Here is a 17,372-nt window from a genome sequence, read left to right on the forward strand (position 1 = left end):
GTTGCATTGACATTTGCCAAGTTTTCCCACCACCACGGGGGCTGGAAATAGGCTTTTTAAACATGAAAGAGATTCTTCTTGCAGCTTTCTTGCGTGCTTTTTATGTTTGTTTGTTTTTGCTCTTTAAAAGAATCTACAGCCTTAGTGAGGCTTGGATTAAAATGAAAGGAGTTGGTAGCATCAGCTCTGCCAATAGTCTGTTCCTGCTCCCTGTTGATGTATCGCTTTGTAAGAGTGTGCAAAGTGCTTTGCAGTGTTAAGTTCACGTATTCTGCAAAGTATGAACATAAGAAGAGGCCTGCTGGATCATACCACCTTATCCAGCATCCTGTTCTCCACAGTGGCTGGCCAGATTCTTCTGGGAATCCCATAAGTAGAACACGAAGGCAGTGCCCCCCTACAGTTGTCCCTCAGCAACTCATCCTCAGTGGCAAATTGCCTATGAATATGAAGGTTCCATATAGCCATTGTGGCTAATAGTGGCTTATCGATTTCTCCTCCTCCCCTATGAATTTGTCTAATCAACTTTTAAAACCATCTGCATTAGTGGCTGTAATAACATCTTGTGGCAGTGAGTTCCATAAGTAATTATTCAATGGTATGAAGACGGACTTCCTGAATCTACTGCCGATCAACTCTGATTAGCAACCCTGAATTCTAGTATTATGGAGAACAGGGGATAATATCTCTTCATCCAGCTTCTCTATACCATGCATAATTTTATAAATTTCTATTATGACCTCCCTTGCTAGTATTCCATTTTTCTTTTATTTTCTAAACTAAGAAGCCCCAAGTGTTAGCCTTTCTTTATAGGTGGATGGGAGACTGCTTGGGAAGGCTATGTAAGCTGCCTTGAGTTCCATCATGCAAGAAAGGCGGGGCATAATGGTTATAAATAAATTAATCAAAATTGTTCTCTCGGCTCACAGCAAATGAATTGAGTGAGCTCTTTGCCATGACCAAAGAGATGCCATAGGTAAAGGAAGAAATAATGGGTTGTATTCAACTAAGTCCTACTTAACTAGACCCTTTGACGTTAATGAACGTACATTAGTTATGTCTGTTAACTTCAATGGGGCTATTGTGAATAGGACTAGGACCAAACAGCATCCAGTGAATAAATCCAAGCTAGGTAATTTATTGCATTGGCCCCTAGTCTGTGACAATAAGACTTAAAATGCTACAGTACCTTACAGATATTTTAAATTATTATTATGGCATGAGTAATCACAGGTAACAGGTGGGATCTGCAACAAAATGTTGCAGTGTGAAGTGCTCCTTGCTGAGGATTCCGGACACTTCATCACTGAAACCAACTGAAATAGCACTATATCTATACTGAGCCTTGGAAGTGAACCTGAGGTTTTGAGAGAATACTTGATCCACTCTCTTTTATAACTGTATCCCATTGAGGTCTGAAAGAAACATGTACAGAAATCAGTCCATTCTCTGGCAAGGAAAAACTGAGGGCAGTTCTAGACTGTCACTATTGCAGTGGGTTTCAATCGCATACTGGCAAATTCAGGAGGCATGATAAAAGCCAATTTGGAGCTCTTGCACAACAAACCTGCTTCCGCAAAACATTGGACTTTTGCAATAAGGAAAATGTACCAGAAAATGTGGGGTAACACTTGCTTTGGTGCAACGTCATCTCCCTGCAAACAAATCGGAGTGAATGCCCATGATATACAGTAGCCAGCATCTTCTAATTTCCCTGCAAGCCAATGAGAACAAATGCTCAGTAAACAGGTTGTCGGGAAGCTCCCTAAGAGAACATTGTTCTTTGTTGTCCCTCCATCCTCATCTTCCTAACTTTCCTCCCCAGAAAAAATGACAAAGCTGTGCAATCCGTATGCAGTGGGTTAGGTGAGAGGCAAAGGGAGTCCTGAATCTCGCCTCCCCCTTCCAAACAAGAAGCTGAAGGTTTTTTGTATGTGTTTTTAAAACTTCAGCTTCTCAGGATGACCTTGGCTGGCTGTTCTTTTGTGAGGAGGCCCTGGCTCATGTTAGTGAAGGAGGCTGTGTCAGGGAGGGTAGTGGAGTACAGATGTCATTCGAAAATAATGGGAATGTTTCGGTCTGTTTCCCAGTTGGATTTATTGCTAATGGTGGTCCTGATGATGCAGTGACCAGGCACAAGAATGGAGCTATATTTTTCTCCCCCTCAGATGTTAACCAGACAATTTGGGCTTCTGATGACCCCAAACACTCCCATTCTCTTTGCTCAGGGCTTGGCTGATGCCACAAAGGCAAAATGGGCATTGGTGTAGCATCAGACTGTTTGTGGAGTTACAGGGAGAACAGGTCCTCTTTAGCTCTCTCATGTCCTCCACCTATGCCTTTCTCAGTGTTTCTGAAGGCAGAAATTGTTTGCTGTGCTCTCCTGACATAATAGAGTAATACGTCAGTTAATAATCTTCCAGGAAGGAAGTTCCTTTTGGCTAAGAGTTTTTTTTAAGGTGAAACTAACCAGCTCTGATTTGATATGGATAAAAGTTCAGCCATGTGCCTTTGCTTTAAGGTGAAACTGATCAGCATGTGTTTGCTTTGCTATCAATAAGCTAACAAGCCTATGCCTTTGCATTAAGGTGAAACTGACTAGCCTGTGTCTTTGCTTTGCTGTGGGCAAACAAAGTCTTGTGGCTTTGCTTTAAGGGGAAACTGACAAGCCTGTGGCTTTGCATTAAAGAGATTTCTTGCTTTCTCCTAGGCCTGGGGAGGATGCTGGGTAGGCACCCTTTCAAGCCCCTGTTGAAGCAGCCCCCACCATCTATCAGCAGGTGTAGGAGCCTATCCCTGTTCTTTCCATGTTATTCCTACCTCTGGTACCAAAGTTTCTGTTAAAGAAGTAATGTCCAGGAACACTTCTGCTTTGTTAACTGAGGAAATGCTGTACTGAACTGGCTCCTGATGCTTCTCAGCCTATGGAGTGAAAAAGGGAAGCAAGCAGGCACATCAGGATCCATGCTTACCCAAAGGTTGGGAAAGGCTGTATTAACTGATTTATTGCAGGGATGGCAAACCTGTTGCCATCCAGATCCTGATGGATTACAAGTTCCATCACTTTGACCATGGGCCATGCTGGGAGGTGGAAGTCCAAAAAATCTGGAGGACTGATTTATTGCCATCAATCTGCATGTTATTTTAAAGAATAACAACAGGGTCCCTGCCCTGATGAACATACAGTCTAAAAATCTGACACCGGGAAGGCAACTTAAGGAGGAGGAGGAAGAGAGAGAAAGATGAATGTAACAGGAGAAGAATATGATGCAGTTAAATTACATATACTTTAAAGTGCAATCTAATACATTACTAAGAATAAACCCCACTGAGTTAAATGGGACACACACTCTTTTTAGGAAGGGTGGGGAATCTTCTTCAGCCTGTGGGTCACATTCCCTCATGGGGAATGTTCTGGGGACCACATGCCAGTGGTATGTAGGACCAGAGGCAAAAGTGGGCAGAATGATGGATGTGACCCTTCCTTTTGTAGAACAGGCTGCATTGCCACGCTCAAGTCAGAGGTTTCTCCATAAACGCACACATCTCCATCCAGGCATAGAAGAGGCATTATCACAATCAGACAAAAGCAGTCAAATATGGTGCTGAGCAGGGCTGGTGAGGAGCCCAAGGGCCAGGCAGAGAGGCCTGGAGGTCCACATTGAGCCCCTGGACCTAAGATTCCTCAGCCCTGGCGTTTAGGATTGCAGCCTCAAAGGCTTAGTATCAGCAGGAGATTATTTATTTATTTATTTATTTGTTGCATTTGCATACCGCCCCATAGCCGATGCTCTCTGGGGGGTTTACAACAATTAAAAACATTAAAAACAAATACACAAATTTAAAAACACATTTTTTAAAAAGCAATTTAAAAACACATGCTAAAATGTCTGGGAGTAGAGGAAAGTCTTGACCTGGCACCTAAAAGATAAGTGTTGGCTCCAGGCTCACCTTGTCAGGAAGATCATTCCATAATTTGGGGGCCACCACTGAGAAGGCCCTCTCTCTTGTTGCCATCCTCCGAGGATTAAAAACATCAGTCCAGCAGCCCATCTTGTCCAGCGTCCTGTTCTCACAATGGCCAACCGGATGCCTATGGGAAGCCCCTTAGCAGGACCAGAGTGCAACGACACTCTCCCCGTTTGTGATTCCCAACAATCCCACCAACATTCAAGTAAGCTGCATCTATTGACTTGTGACAATGGTGATCTTATCTGTGGCTTTCCTATGCTGTGCAGCTAGAGCAAGCCTACTGCACCGGGACACAACACTTGGAAACACTCTTGACTTATGAGCTATGAAATCAGCAGCTTCCCCAGAGAGAATCCATCTGCCTCAGGATTCAGAGATGGATCATGCCGATTTCCCAAGGGGAGCCTAAGGCTGTACCAACAGAGGGACAAAGCAATAAGTAGCTTTAACCTTGGCTGCACACTCATGTACAGCAGCCCTGTGTGTGATCTGTGGCATGCCATGGGTGAGCTACGCATTGCTTTGGGCCAACGAACCACAGAATTTCATGACCTGTGACGCAGACTAGCACAAAATAATAGTTCTGTTGCAGTGCTGGCATCTCCATGTCATCACAGCGGTTTTGGATTATCAACGTGGATTTGAATCAAACTGCCTGATTGCTAGACTATTTACTTACTTAAGATATCTATATGCTGCCTAAATCATTCACATTTCTAAGCGGTGTACATAAAAACAAAATATACAGAAAATGAGACAATGGATCAATGGGAAAATATGTGGAAAAAAGGTTTGAAATTTACACTATGCTATAATCTTAAAGAAAATTTTTATAAAATGATGTACCGTTGGTACATGACTCCAGAAAAGTTGTCAAAAATGTATAGTAATGTTTCTAATGTTTGTTGGAAATGTAAACAACAAGAAGGATCATTTTATCATATGTGGTGGTTATGTAAAAAGGCAAAATCATTTTGGGCACAGATAGGTAGGAAGATGCAAAAAATTCTAAAGATAAATATTCAGTCAAAACCAGAATTTCTTTTATTGGGTTTTATGGATAAACAAATAGAAAAGAAATATGGAAGAATAATATTATATATGATTACGGCAGCAAGATTATTATATGCACAAAAGTGGAAAATGGAATCAACACCAACAATGGAAGAATGGTTATTGAAATTAATGGACTTAGTAGAAATGGATAAATTGACATGTTTACTTAGAGAAAAATCGACAGATACATTTCTTAAGGAATGGAAACCTCTCTTAGACTTTTTGTTGAAAGATCAAAATAAAATGATGATACTGGGATTTGACGATTAATTAAGACAGCCTATGGAGAAAAGGGACTCTGTATGTATACATTAAGGGACAGGTTTGATGTATATTATATACTTATAGCTGATCTGCGACAAATCGGAAGTCAACTATTTTATTTTCATTTTTTGTTGATGTATTGTTATGTCTTTTTGACTTTGTTTTGTTTGTTTTTGGAAAAATTTGAATAAAAATTATTAAAAAAAAAGAAAAGAAAATGAGACAATGAACCAATAGAAATTCATCAAAAAATGAAATTACTGTGAACATGCCATGCATTTAAAGCACAGGACTTCGCCCAAAGGATCCTGGGAACTGTACCCCTCACAGAGCTACAATTCCCAGCACTCTTAAACTACAATTCCCAGGATTCTTTGGGGGAAGTTATGTGCTTTAAATTTGCTTTGAATGTATGGTATGTAGCAGCCTGAGGCTTGGTCTACCCTGCAGCAGTCCTCTCTCCAACTTCTTGATGCTTTGGCCCTCTGGATCTAGGATCTTTTGGTCCCTCCAAGGGCATTGCTAGGTACTTGAAGGGCTGGGGGCACAGGCCCTTAGCACAAGTTTCCATATGTATATATTTTGGGGAAATTAAACACAGATGGCTAGGATTTCACCAGTGTAATGTCTGCTGCTTAAGCATGCAGATAGAGCGGGGTAGCCAACATGGTGCCCTCAGATGTTCCTGGACTGCAGATCCCATCAATCCCAGCCCACATAGCCAGTGGTTAGGGATGAAGGGAGTTGTAGTCCAGCAACATCTAAAAGGCATCTTGTTGGCTACCCTTGAGTGAGACACATGTGACGACATCCAAATCTTCTGTAAGCATTTAGATACAGAAAAGCTAGCAGAGGGTTGTGTCCTATGCTAGTCCTACTCAGAGTAGATTTGAAACTTGCAGGTGAGCTCCCCCTGGCCCCAGAATGTAAAGACCATCAGTGAGTTGCATCCAATGTTAATCCTACTCAGAGTAGACCCACTGAAGTTAGTGGGCGTGGCTAGTTTAGGTTCATCCATTTCAATGGGTCCACTCCACTGTGAGGACTTGGATGGAGACAATCTATACACGGGCAGGATTGCCAGACATAAGCAACTTGGCTGATTAAGTATTTTCACTGTGTCCCAGGATTCTGCTACATTTCTCTTAAAGGAGCGGTACACCAGCAGCAGCACTGTGTTTTGGATTTACTCTCTGGACACATTGGCGCCACATGGCCTGAACCTGGAGGACAGTACCACCACTACTTAGCTTCTGCAAATGAAGCCCCTCTGAGCATTCCATCCTCAAAGCTCTATAACTACCACCTTGGTAACAGCATTTGTATGTTAGCAGCCGATGAAGGCGGAAGCCAAAATGTTTTGGTATTGCGGTAAAAACCTCTGTTTTGTTAATCACAATTACGTGTGTGTGTGTGTGGTGTGTGTGTGTGTGTATAAAGGAGAGGAGTATTTGCATTTTTCAAAGGAGGGAGGGAAGGGGGCAGAAGACCCAGAGTTTGGGCCCACTGGGCCACCTCATAACACCACCCTTGTAGGATGCAAAGCATTCCGGGCAGAGAATCCAGTTTGCCCTGGGGTTACTGTGATGTTCCTATATATTAGTGTATATATGGTAAGTGCTGGTTGTTTAGAGTATACATGGTAAGTAGTGAAAGAGGAGGGGGAGTGAATGGGCAATAGAATGCTTGATGATTGGCTGAATGTTTAAAATGGCTGACAGTATAAATGAAAGGATGACAGGTAAATCTGGGTGAATGTGAGGTGGTGAATTGTGGAATCTGGGAGGAAGAAGAGAAAGAGTGGATTGCTTGGTGGGGTTTGAGAGAGTTGTTTGCCAGGAGAGAGTGAAGAAGGAGGGAGGTGGAGTTCGGATTAGTATTGAGTAAAACCATATGCTTATGTGCCTTAAGAAGAAATCCTGTTAATCTTGTTAGTTTTGTTATCTGTAATAAATACTTAATTTGGTTTACCAAAGGCCTGATCCTTGGCTGGGGTTTCACAGACCAGAAGGGAGGGTAAGGTAATGACCAAGGCTGAAGGGGAACTGTAACAAATGGTGGCAGCGGTGAAGAGAATAACAATACCAGTATTCAGAGTCTCTGGCAATACTAGTATTGGGACGTTACTGGTGGTTGCCTAGCAGGGGGATCTGTTGAGATCTGTGCTAGAGCGGATAGGTAAACCATAAGAGAGTGCGGTCTGGACTGGTGGAGTCCCTGGTGGTGCCTAGAGACAGGCAGTAACCATGAGCAGGTAGGAACCTGACAGGGAGAGCCAGGGAAGGACGCATCACAGTTACCTTCAAGGAGGATTCTCCCTCTCGTATGACTCCTGCAGCCCGATAACTCACATGCTGGGCTGGGTGCAAGCACTGAAGGCGGTTCCACTTTGGCAGCTTGTCGAGCAGCTTATCATCTCTGCCCAGAAAGCGGGCTTGCAAAAAGCCTAGAGATATATCATACCCCACCAGGCTGGTGCTGAGCTTGTCCATATCTGTCTGCAGCCCTGACAGGTGTTTGGCCTGCCTGAAGTCAGCAGCTTAGCAGATGTCTGATGGAGCTAAAAGACCCCTTGCTGTATTGTGCCTTTTGCATTTCACAGACATTTTCTGTGAGGCCAGTTTTCAGAGAGAGAAAGTGTGTGTGCATGTGTGTGCGTGTGTGACATTTGGTGTTCTAGTTCAGGCACCAAAATATCTTGGGCCAGCACTGCAGAGTTTCATATCTCCCCAGCACATTTATATCTTCCCTTTATTCCATTATGGAAGTCAAGCTAGCGTAAGTGGAGTGCCCAGCTGGTCTCCCTTCCATGCACAGACCATACCCAAACCTGCTTAGCTTCAGCAACATAGTTTGCATGATGTGCCCTCTAACTGTATCCTGGATTCCTTCCATATCCCGCTCTCTTCTATTTCATGCTGCCAGCGCAGGTGCTACTGATCACATATTCACATTCAGGTTGAATTAAACCTCTTCTATACTGATGTCATGACACACACAATCTCATAAGCACCATCAAAAATCTGGGCTGAAAAGAGTCATGGTCCATTAATGGAAAATGACTTTGGCTTGGTAAGAAGCACCTCAGCTGTCTCCCCCACCACCTGGTGTAGCTTTTGCGGTGCAATCACTTGGACAACTTAAGAAGTTCATACCAGACATTCAAAATACCTTTGTGTATATGTATTTAAAGGCCAAGGTAGCATATTGAACACCTTCAGTGCTAATTTTCTTTTAACGTGTTTAAAACACTTTCAGATGCTTAAATTTGGTCCTCCCTCTGAATATTTTGAAGATGTTACTGTATTTAAAGCATTTTTAATCCATTCTGTTCATTTAAAGCATTTTTAGCCCCACTCTTTTGTGCACACACAAACACACCCCTTCCAAGATCAGTAGGAAAACAGTCTGTGCCCCCAATCTTACAATCTTTGTTGCTTGTTTAATTGTTTTGTTGATGTGTTTGCCACTTTGGGCTCCTTCTGTAGAAAGGGTGGATATTGATGATAATAACAACAACAACAACAACAGTACACACAAGGAAAGGGGATGAGGAGGGAAGGGGAGGGGAAAAAACAAGCTTGGGCACCCATTTTTAAAGTTATAGTTTCTTTTTTATTGTTAGGGCTGCTCATTAGCTACCGGGCCGAGTTCAAGGTTTTGGTGTACAAAGCCCTATACAGCTTGAGACCAGGATACCTGAAAGATAAGCTTACCCCTTATATGCTCAGTCGATACTGTGCTCTGCAGGTGAGGGCCTCCTGCAGATACCATCTAATCAGGAGGTCCATTTCACAAATAGGAAGCAGACCTCTAATGTTGTGGGAATTCCCTCCCTTTAAATATTAGACAGGCACCATCTCTGTTATCTTTTTGGTGCCTACTGAAAACCTTCCTCTTTCTACAGCCTTTTAAGTAGAGACCTTATCCCAATCTCTGTGTGTGTTGGAATTGCTTTTTAAGATGCTTTAAAACTTTTTTAAAATATATTTTTAAATATGTTTTGTTTTAATATGTTTTAAAACGTATTTTGTTTTAATATATTTTAAAGTCTGTTTTTAAGATTTTTAAAAATGTTTTTAGTGTTTTGTTTGCTGGCCTGGGCTCCTTCTGTGAGGAAGGGTGGGATATAAATTTAATAAATAATAATAATTTATATCCTACCCTTTCAGGGTAAATACACCACACAGGGTGACTTACAGCCTAGAAAAAAATGCCATTTTATTAAAAAAAGAAAAAAGAAAATAGAAAGTACAAAGCAATTACAAAAAAAGACAGGATCAGCAGTTAACAATTAGAATGTCCAGCTGGGATGAAAACAGTTCAGAAACCTAGTGGAACAGCTGCAGCAGGTAGGTGATAGCTGAGGGAGGGCCAAAGGCAGCTGGTCTACCATCAGAGGCAATGGAATCTGCATTACATTCAGTCTCTGTCACTATGGAAATGGAAATGGACTGCCTTCAAGTCGATCCTGGTATTCAGAGGGGGTTTACCATTGCCTTCCTCTGAGGCTGAGAGGCAGTGACTGGCCCAAGGTCACCCAGTGAGCTTCATGGCTGCTTTGGGTTTCAAACCCTGGTCTCCCAGGTTGTAACCTTAACCACTACACCACACCGGCTCTCTCTGTCACTACAAAGGTACCCAAACTAGAGGCATTGATGAATTCACTCTAATATCTTGCCTTTTTAACAGATATTCAGGGTGGCTTGTAATAAAAATGAAAGCAATAGAGAATAAGAAAAAACACAAACTATTAGTAGAAACCACAGAGCAGACTAAAAAAAAGGCTAACAGTGCAATCCTATACAAGCCTACTCAGCTGCTCCAGAATTATCCATTTTGTTCTATAACAATAATCTCTATTTGCACTCCCTAGTTTTGCAAATCCCAATAATCTACAAAAGCATTCTAGGTATTTAAGAATGATTCCTCCAGTGCAGTCCTATAATGTCTGCTCAGAAATGTCCCATTGTTTTCAATAGGGCTTACTCCCAGGTAAGTATGTATAGGATTTCAGCCTTAAGGTTGTATCCAATGTTAATAATATTCAGAGTAGAGCTATTGAAATTAATGACTATGACTAGTTTAGGTCCATTAATTTCACTAGGTCTACTCTGTGTAAACGTTGGTTGGATACAACACTAAAACTGCAAACCTGTGCTCACTTACCTGGGAGTAAGCTGCACTAAACTCAGTGGAATTTACTTCTGAGTAAACCTTTATTTATTTACCAAAATTTATATATCGTTTGATTGTAAAAAAAACTCCAAGCGCTTTACAAAAAATATTAAAATTATAAATAAAACTGTCAAACAAGTAAATAAACATTTAAAAAACAATTAAAGCAACAACAGACTAAAAATATTAAAACAACATTTATGTGTCTTAATAGGTTTGACTAAACAAAAAAGTTTTAAGCAGGCATCAAAAAGAATACAGTGAAGGTGCCTGCCTAATGTCAATTGGCAGGGAGTTCCAATGAGTAGGTGCTGCCACACTAAAAGAATGATTTCTTACAAGTGCGGAATGAGTATCATGCAGCATTTGTAATTGTGCCTATTCACAGATCAAAGTAATCGAGTGGGCACATAGAGGGTAAGGACTGTAAAGGATTGTGCTGTTAGTTCCCTCTTGCCCTTCTCTAAAGCTTAATCCTACAGAGAATTTGCTAGATATGTTCAGACCAGTCCTCCAAATTAAGCTAATCAACTTGAATCCACGTATTAAACTCCCACTGCTATCAAAAGGATATATAACAAATTCAGAGGTGTGGTGGTAAATTTTGAAGTGCAGAAGCCCATCATGACTGGTCTCGTAGCCATGTCTCCCATGGGGAGTCCAAAAATGCAAGCAGGTGTGTTGAACCATTATTATTTGTACACAAATGCACATGCACACACTCACACATACCAATGAGCAGGAGTATATAGCATAACACCAATTTCTTAGGATCCATTTGACAACAATCCTGTACCTGGCTACCTGGGAATAAGCGCCATTGAACTCACATCTGACCTCATAGATTCAGCTTGTAAAACACATTAAGCTTTAACAAAATATATTCAGTCCACTGAATTGCAATCTTTTGCTTTTCATTAGAAATGCAAACAATCTTGCAAGGAACTGTTACCATTTAAATTGCTAGTGAAATGAAAAGGAAGGAAATAAGCATCCAGCCTCTGCTTATTTTCCTCATTGATTTCCTCTGTGCTAATCTGTCCCAAACCACCTTGAAAGCCTCATTATCACTTCATTCACTTAACATAGCAAGGAAGGCTTGTCAATTACCCTGGTACTCTAGCAGATGAAGTCATGCCCTTCTCCTTTACACTACAGGTTTATTTTTCTGTTTGTTCTGCGCTTCCTAGTATTAAGTGTATAGGGGCTAGAGGCATTCTTACTGATAAAATAGTAATTTTCTTCCAAAAATGTGACCATTGTACGTACTATGAAAATAATAGCAGTGAGCTGTTGAATTTTATTGAGATGCCTCATTGAGATGTTGTATGAGCTTTCAACTCATAGGCCTCTTTGGGCCGTTTTGTAATCAGTCATTCAGGGCCCATTGCATTAACAGAGCAGTAGTCCTGCTGAGCTGCCAAAAGGAGATACAAATGCTGCAGTTGCCACTCATTTGTCAGCTGCCAAAATTATATTAGCGGTTTGCACTACAGAGTGAAGTACTGTGAACTGGTGTGTGTGTAATTGGGTGTGACAGAGTGTGCATTGTGCACAGGAGATGCAAGTGCATTAGCAGGAGAGATGTAACAGAAAAGAGCGACTCAGGAGGTGGTGGCTTGTCCTTCACTGGAGGTCATCTGTCAAGGATGCTATGGTTGCATCCTGCATTGAGCAGCAGGGGTTGGACTAGAATGAATGACCTCAATGGCCCCTTCAAACTTGATGATTTGAAGACTGTGGAGTCAGGTTTCCAGAGATACCACCCATATTGGCCACATTAGCTCCAACATTCCCACCCTGCCTGCTCTGAGTGTTCTCTAGGCTGTGGGAATCTGCATTGTGATAAGTATTCTAGTCCCCCTTGCACATACCCAGTTGAAAGGCCCTTAAAAGAAACAGAGGGTGACAGAGATAAGCTCTCTATGAATCAGACGGCATGGGTCAATCCTGCATGTTTCAAGGAGATAGACTCAAAATAACTTTGCTCACATATCTGGCCCATCTGCTCAAAAATGATGCATAGATCTTTATTCCCATTTTACAGACAGGGAGCACATGCTTTGAGATTGCTACTTGCCCAAGGTCAGCCAATAGGTCTACTATGGCATCCCTGGAAGGAGCCCCCTCCATATGAGCCTGCCAGACAACTTAATCCATCCTTAAAGGCCTTGCTTTGTATTCCTCTGCTGTTAGAAATACAATGGGTGGATACCCGAAAGAACCTTTTCTGCTGTGGTATCCAAGCTCTAGAGAATATTGGAATTTTTGAAACACCCAGGATGTGCATAGAGACATCAAAATTGATCATTTTGGAAGAGTTTAAACATTTATTATAATGGCACAGTTTAAACTGACTTTTTTTGCTATGAAAAATTATCTCATGCATCACTGTAGTTTTTATATTGATTATTGTATTTTGCTTTTATAGACTCATTGAAATTAATGGACCTAAGTTATTCATGTCTATTAATGTCAATGGGTCTACTGTGAGTAGGATTAGCACTGAATATAACCCAATGTGAATAAAAAAAATAGAATTCACCTATTTAAAACAACTGCTACTGTAATGTTAGTTGAGTATTTAGTAAAGAACAGAGTCCTAGATTGGAAAGGTCCTCAAAGGTATCTAGTCCAACCCCACTGTCAATGCAGAAAATCCTTTACGACAGAATCCCTGATAGATATTAATCAACCAAGATGTGCTCTTGATTAATTAGGGAGCATTTTTTTAATTTTTAAAAATTGTAAATTTAAAACTACTTTTAATACATGCACTTATAAAAACTGCACCTCTTTACTCAGGAGACATTCCCTGTGTGTGAAAGGGGGGTGGAATGCTTCTTCTAAGTTTTGAAAAAGCCTTGGGCAAAGTGACATCAAGCTGGCCCCTCCTCAATCAGTGGGCCCCAGTGAGCTTGTCAGTGGTGGCAATGATAGTGGCAGCAGCCCTGGGCATCTGGGTCTGGATGCCATTTAAATTTCCCGCAATGGCCTTAATGTAGCATTTCTTTGGGGCATTGTGGGAAATTTAAATGGCAGCTAAACCCAGATGGCCAGCAATGCTTGAAACATCAAGACATTTTTTTTAAGGGAGGCTAAGAGGTGGCTTCTGTTGGGGTCATGGCTGTTGCCCACGGATGCCAGGTACTGACACTTGCCATGTCTGGGCAATACCATTTCAGACTGCAAGTCAAGCATCATAAGGTCTAGCACCCTGTTTCGCCTGGGAGTCAACCAGGTGACCCCCTTGGAAGCTCATAAGCAGGGAATGAAGGCAATAGCCTTCCCCTGTTGCTTATGTGGTCCCATATAGCTATCAGCTTCAGGACTAATAGTCCTTGATAGACTTATTCTTCCATGAATTTGTCTAATTTCTTTTAAAGCTATCTGAGCAAGTGGTCCTCATCTCATCTTGTAATGTCGAATTGCACAACTTAATTAAGTGTTGTGTGAAGAGCTAATTATTTTGGCTGCCCAGAATCTACTGCAAATCAGTTTCAGTGGGTGACCCTGAGTTCTGTTGTTGTGGGAGAGAAGAAAAGGGTTCTCTCTATCTACTTATTCCAAACATGGACAATTTTACAAACTGCTGCCATCTCCCCACTGCATCCCCTTTTTTTTCTAAATGAGTAAGTGCCCATGATTGAACATTCCTCCACACTGAAAATTCCCTGCCACAGAAAATTAGCATGTCAAGGAGGATTGTAGCCTAGCCTTTTCTCTGACATGCTACTTTTCTATATGCAGAGAGAGAGAGGGAGGGTGGTGGTGGTTTGGTATGGAAGAACATAGGTACCATCTGAACCATAGTCTGCAATTTGAAGTGGTAGAGGCACATATATCTGATGGAATGTCTCTTCCCATACCAACTTGCCTATGCATTAATATCTTCAGCTGAGACCCTCTCTAATTTCAGTCTGTAGGAGAGGCACATTGTGCATCCATGAAAGACAGGGCCTTTTTGGTGATGGTGTCCTGGCTTTGGAATACCCTCCTGAAGGAGGTAAGGCTGGCACTGACATTGAAATGTTTTTGGCATCAGGTCAAACTATTTTTATTTCCCAGGCTTTTTAGATTTACTGTATTCTTTTAGTTGGTTGAATAGTTTTAGTTTGTTACCTCTCAGATTTTATTATGCTTTGATTTTTGCTGTTTGTTTTAATATTGTATTGTTGTTTGGAATTTTTATGTATCCTGCCATTGAATCCATTTTTAGATGAAGGTGTAGTTTAGAAATAAAATAATAACCACACGCAAAACACAGCCTGGATTCTTCCATATCTTGTCTCTCCACTGTGGCCCAGTTGTCTTCTTTGTGACAAGCAACTGGGGAGTAAAATATATTAACTGGGAAAGAAGAAGCAAAAAGGAATAAAGGCTGAAGAAGGGAGAGAGACAGGGAAAGGACGACCAAGAGGGTTCTTTCTGTTCTACTCCATAGATCCATTATCTGCAGGTCCTTGCTTTATTATTTACTATACTGCAGGCAAGAATTCCAAACGAAACATGTTGGGGTGTGGCATGCAGATTCAGATTGGCTTGAAGACAAGTTTTCAGATAACCCTCATGAAGGTTAAGGTTTCTTAAAATGGAGAGCTGCCTTTCTACCCAAAGGCAGGGGAGAGGAGGTCAGCAGCTGTACCCGAGCCCTGGGGTTAGTCTTAGCATCTTGGCACCAGCTGCACCACCAGGTTGCTGTTATGTTATTTATTCATTAGGTCCACTTGTATACCTCTCTTAATTTAGAAAATGCCAGAGTGGTTCCCCAAACTGTCAAATACATAACAAAACCGTATCATATTCAACCTTAAAACAGCAGCAAGTTAAAACAACTGCAGATTTTTAGATGCACCAACTCTCTCTCTCTCTCTCACACACACACACACACACACACATACATTCTCTCTCTCTCTCTCTCTCTCTCTCTCAGCAGCCAAAGGCCCATCTAGTCCCAACATCCTGTTCTTACAGTGGCCAACCAGATGCCTATGAAAAGCATGCAAGCAGATCTTCTCCTGCTTTCACTCTCCCCACTTGTGATCCCCAGCAACTGGTATTCAGAGGTATACTGCCTCCAACAGGGGAGGGAGAACATAGCCATCGTTGTCAGAAGAAGTCACTGATAGCCTTATCCTCCATCAATTTGTCTAATCCTCTTTTAAAGGCATCCAAGTTGGTGGCCTTCACTACATCTTGTGGTAATGAATTCCATAGTTTAACTATGTGTGCTGTGTGAAGAAGTACTTTCTCTTGTCTGTCCTGAAACTTCCAACACGCAGCTTCATTGGATGACCCCAAGGTCTAGAGTTATGATGGGGGGAGAAAAAAATGTTCTCTGTCCACCTCTCCACACCATGCATAATCTTATACATTGCTAGCATGTCTCCTCTTACTTGCCTTCTCTCTAAACTAAAAAGCCCCAAATGTTGCAACCTTTCCTCAGAGTGGAGTTGCTCCATCCCCTTGATCATTTTGGTTGCCATTTTCTGAACCTTTTCCAGCTCTGCAACATCCTTTTGGAGGTGAAATAACTTCTTGAAGCCATGGGCACATGATGTCACTGGACCACGCTGTTGCTAGAAGCTACTGTGCTGGTATTGCATCCACACTGCATGAGTGAGAGAAGGTAAGCTAGACCAGGTGAGGTACCTCCTCCCTTCCTTGTCTCCTTCGCCCACACACTGCCTTTCACTGTGGCCTGACAGTCTAGTCAACGTGCTCACCCTCCATGAGCAGCCACTGTCCAAGACCTGTCAGTCCTCCCCATGAGACACTGAGCGGACCAGGCTCTTGCCTGTGGATATTGCTTCTGTTTCCAGCCAGTTTAATTTGGCACTGCTCAGGTGGCATCTCAAATGCTGTACCCAGAAACTGGGAGCCACACTTTAAGGATGACATTGACAAACTGGAACATGTCCAGAGGAGGAAGACAGGAAGGTGAGGTGTCAGGAATCAAAGTCCTATGACAGGTGTGTGGGACCTTTGGCCCTCCAGATGTTGCTGAACTATTGCTCCCTTTACCCCTGGTCATTGGCCATACTTGCTAGGGCTGATGTGAGCTGTAGTTCAGCAACATCAGGAGGGTCAAAGGTTCCCCACACCTGTCCTATGAGAAAGTTGAAACAGCTGGGTATGTTCAGCCTGGAGAAGGTTAAAGGGAGGCATGAAAGTGGTCTCCAAATATCCAGAGGGGTATCATGCAGAAGATGGAGAAGTTCTTTGTTGCCCCAGGGCAGTCTTCTCCAAGCTGGTGCCCTCCAGATGTTTTAGGCTACAGCTCTCATCAGCTCCAGCCAGCACAGCCCATGGTCATGGATATTAGGAGCTGTAGTCCAAATTATCTGGATAGCACCAGGTTTGGGAAAGCCATGCTAGACTAGAACTTAATGGGTGGAAACGGCGGGGAAGCAGGTTTTAGGTAAACATCAGAAAAACTTCCTAATGGGAGGAACTGTTTGACAGTGGAACAGACTGCCTTGGGAATGGTGAAGTCTTCTTCACTGAAGATGTTTAAACATACATTATATGGATATCTGTCAGGGACAACATAGTGGCATCCTGAAGCTCCTGCCTTGAGAGTAGGGGATTGGACTTGATTACTTCCAAGATTCCTTTGAACACTATGATTGAAGCAGCATGTTTGTGTCACTCGATACTTGTGGGGAAGAGTGGAGGTCCTTTGTCTTCCATGCTGTGACCTGATGCTTTAGTTCACATCTATAATGGCCACCTCATGACAGGGTTAGGTTATGTACACAACACCCGCATGTCCTGCCCCCCCAGCCATGCACATCCAGGAGCCATGCATATGTTGACACCCCACTCCACCCCCGTCTGCACATGCACTGCTCCTAGGACTGCATGTCTGGGGGAACAGGACATTTGTAGCTGTGTGCCTA

General features: G+C 42.3%; 1 protein-coding gene across 4 annotated transcripts in view; it reads left to right on the forward strand.

Moving 5' to 3' along the window:
- The window catches only part of LOC133369312 (uncharacterized), a 52,682-nt gene that overhangs the window by 5,574 nt on the left and 29,736 nt on the right, over window positions 1-17,372 (forward strand). For all 4 annotated transcript variants that reach the window (XM_061594484.1, XM_061594480.1, XM_061594483.1 and 1 more), the window contains exon 2: window positions 15,975-16,099. The gene's annotated coding sequence lies outside the window, so the exon portion shown is untranslated. The remainder of the gene's footprint in view (window positions 1-15,974; window positions 16,100-17,372) is intronic.

This window comes from Rhineura floridana, chromosome 13 (assembly GCF_030035675.1).
Source record: "Rhineura floridana isolate rRhiFlo1 chromosome 13, rRhiFlo1.hap2, whole genome shotgun sequence".
Taxonomy (NCBI): domain Eukaryota; kingdom Metazoa; phylum Chordata; class Lepidosauria; order Squamata; family Rhineuridae; genus Rhineura; species Rhineura floridana.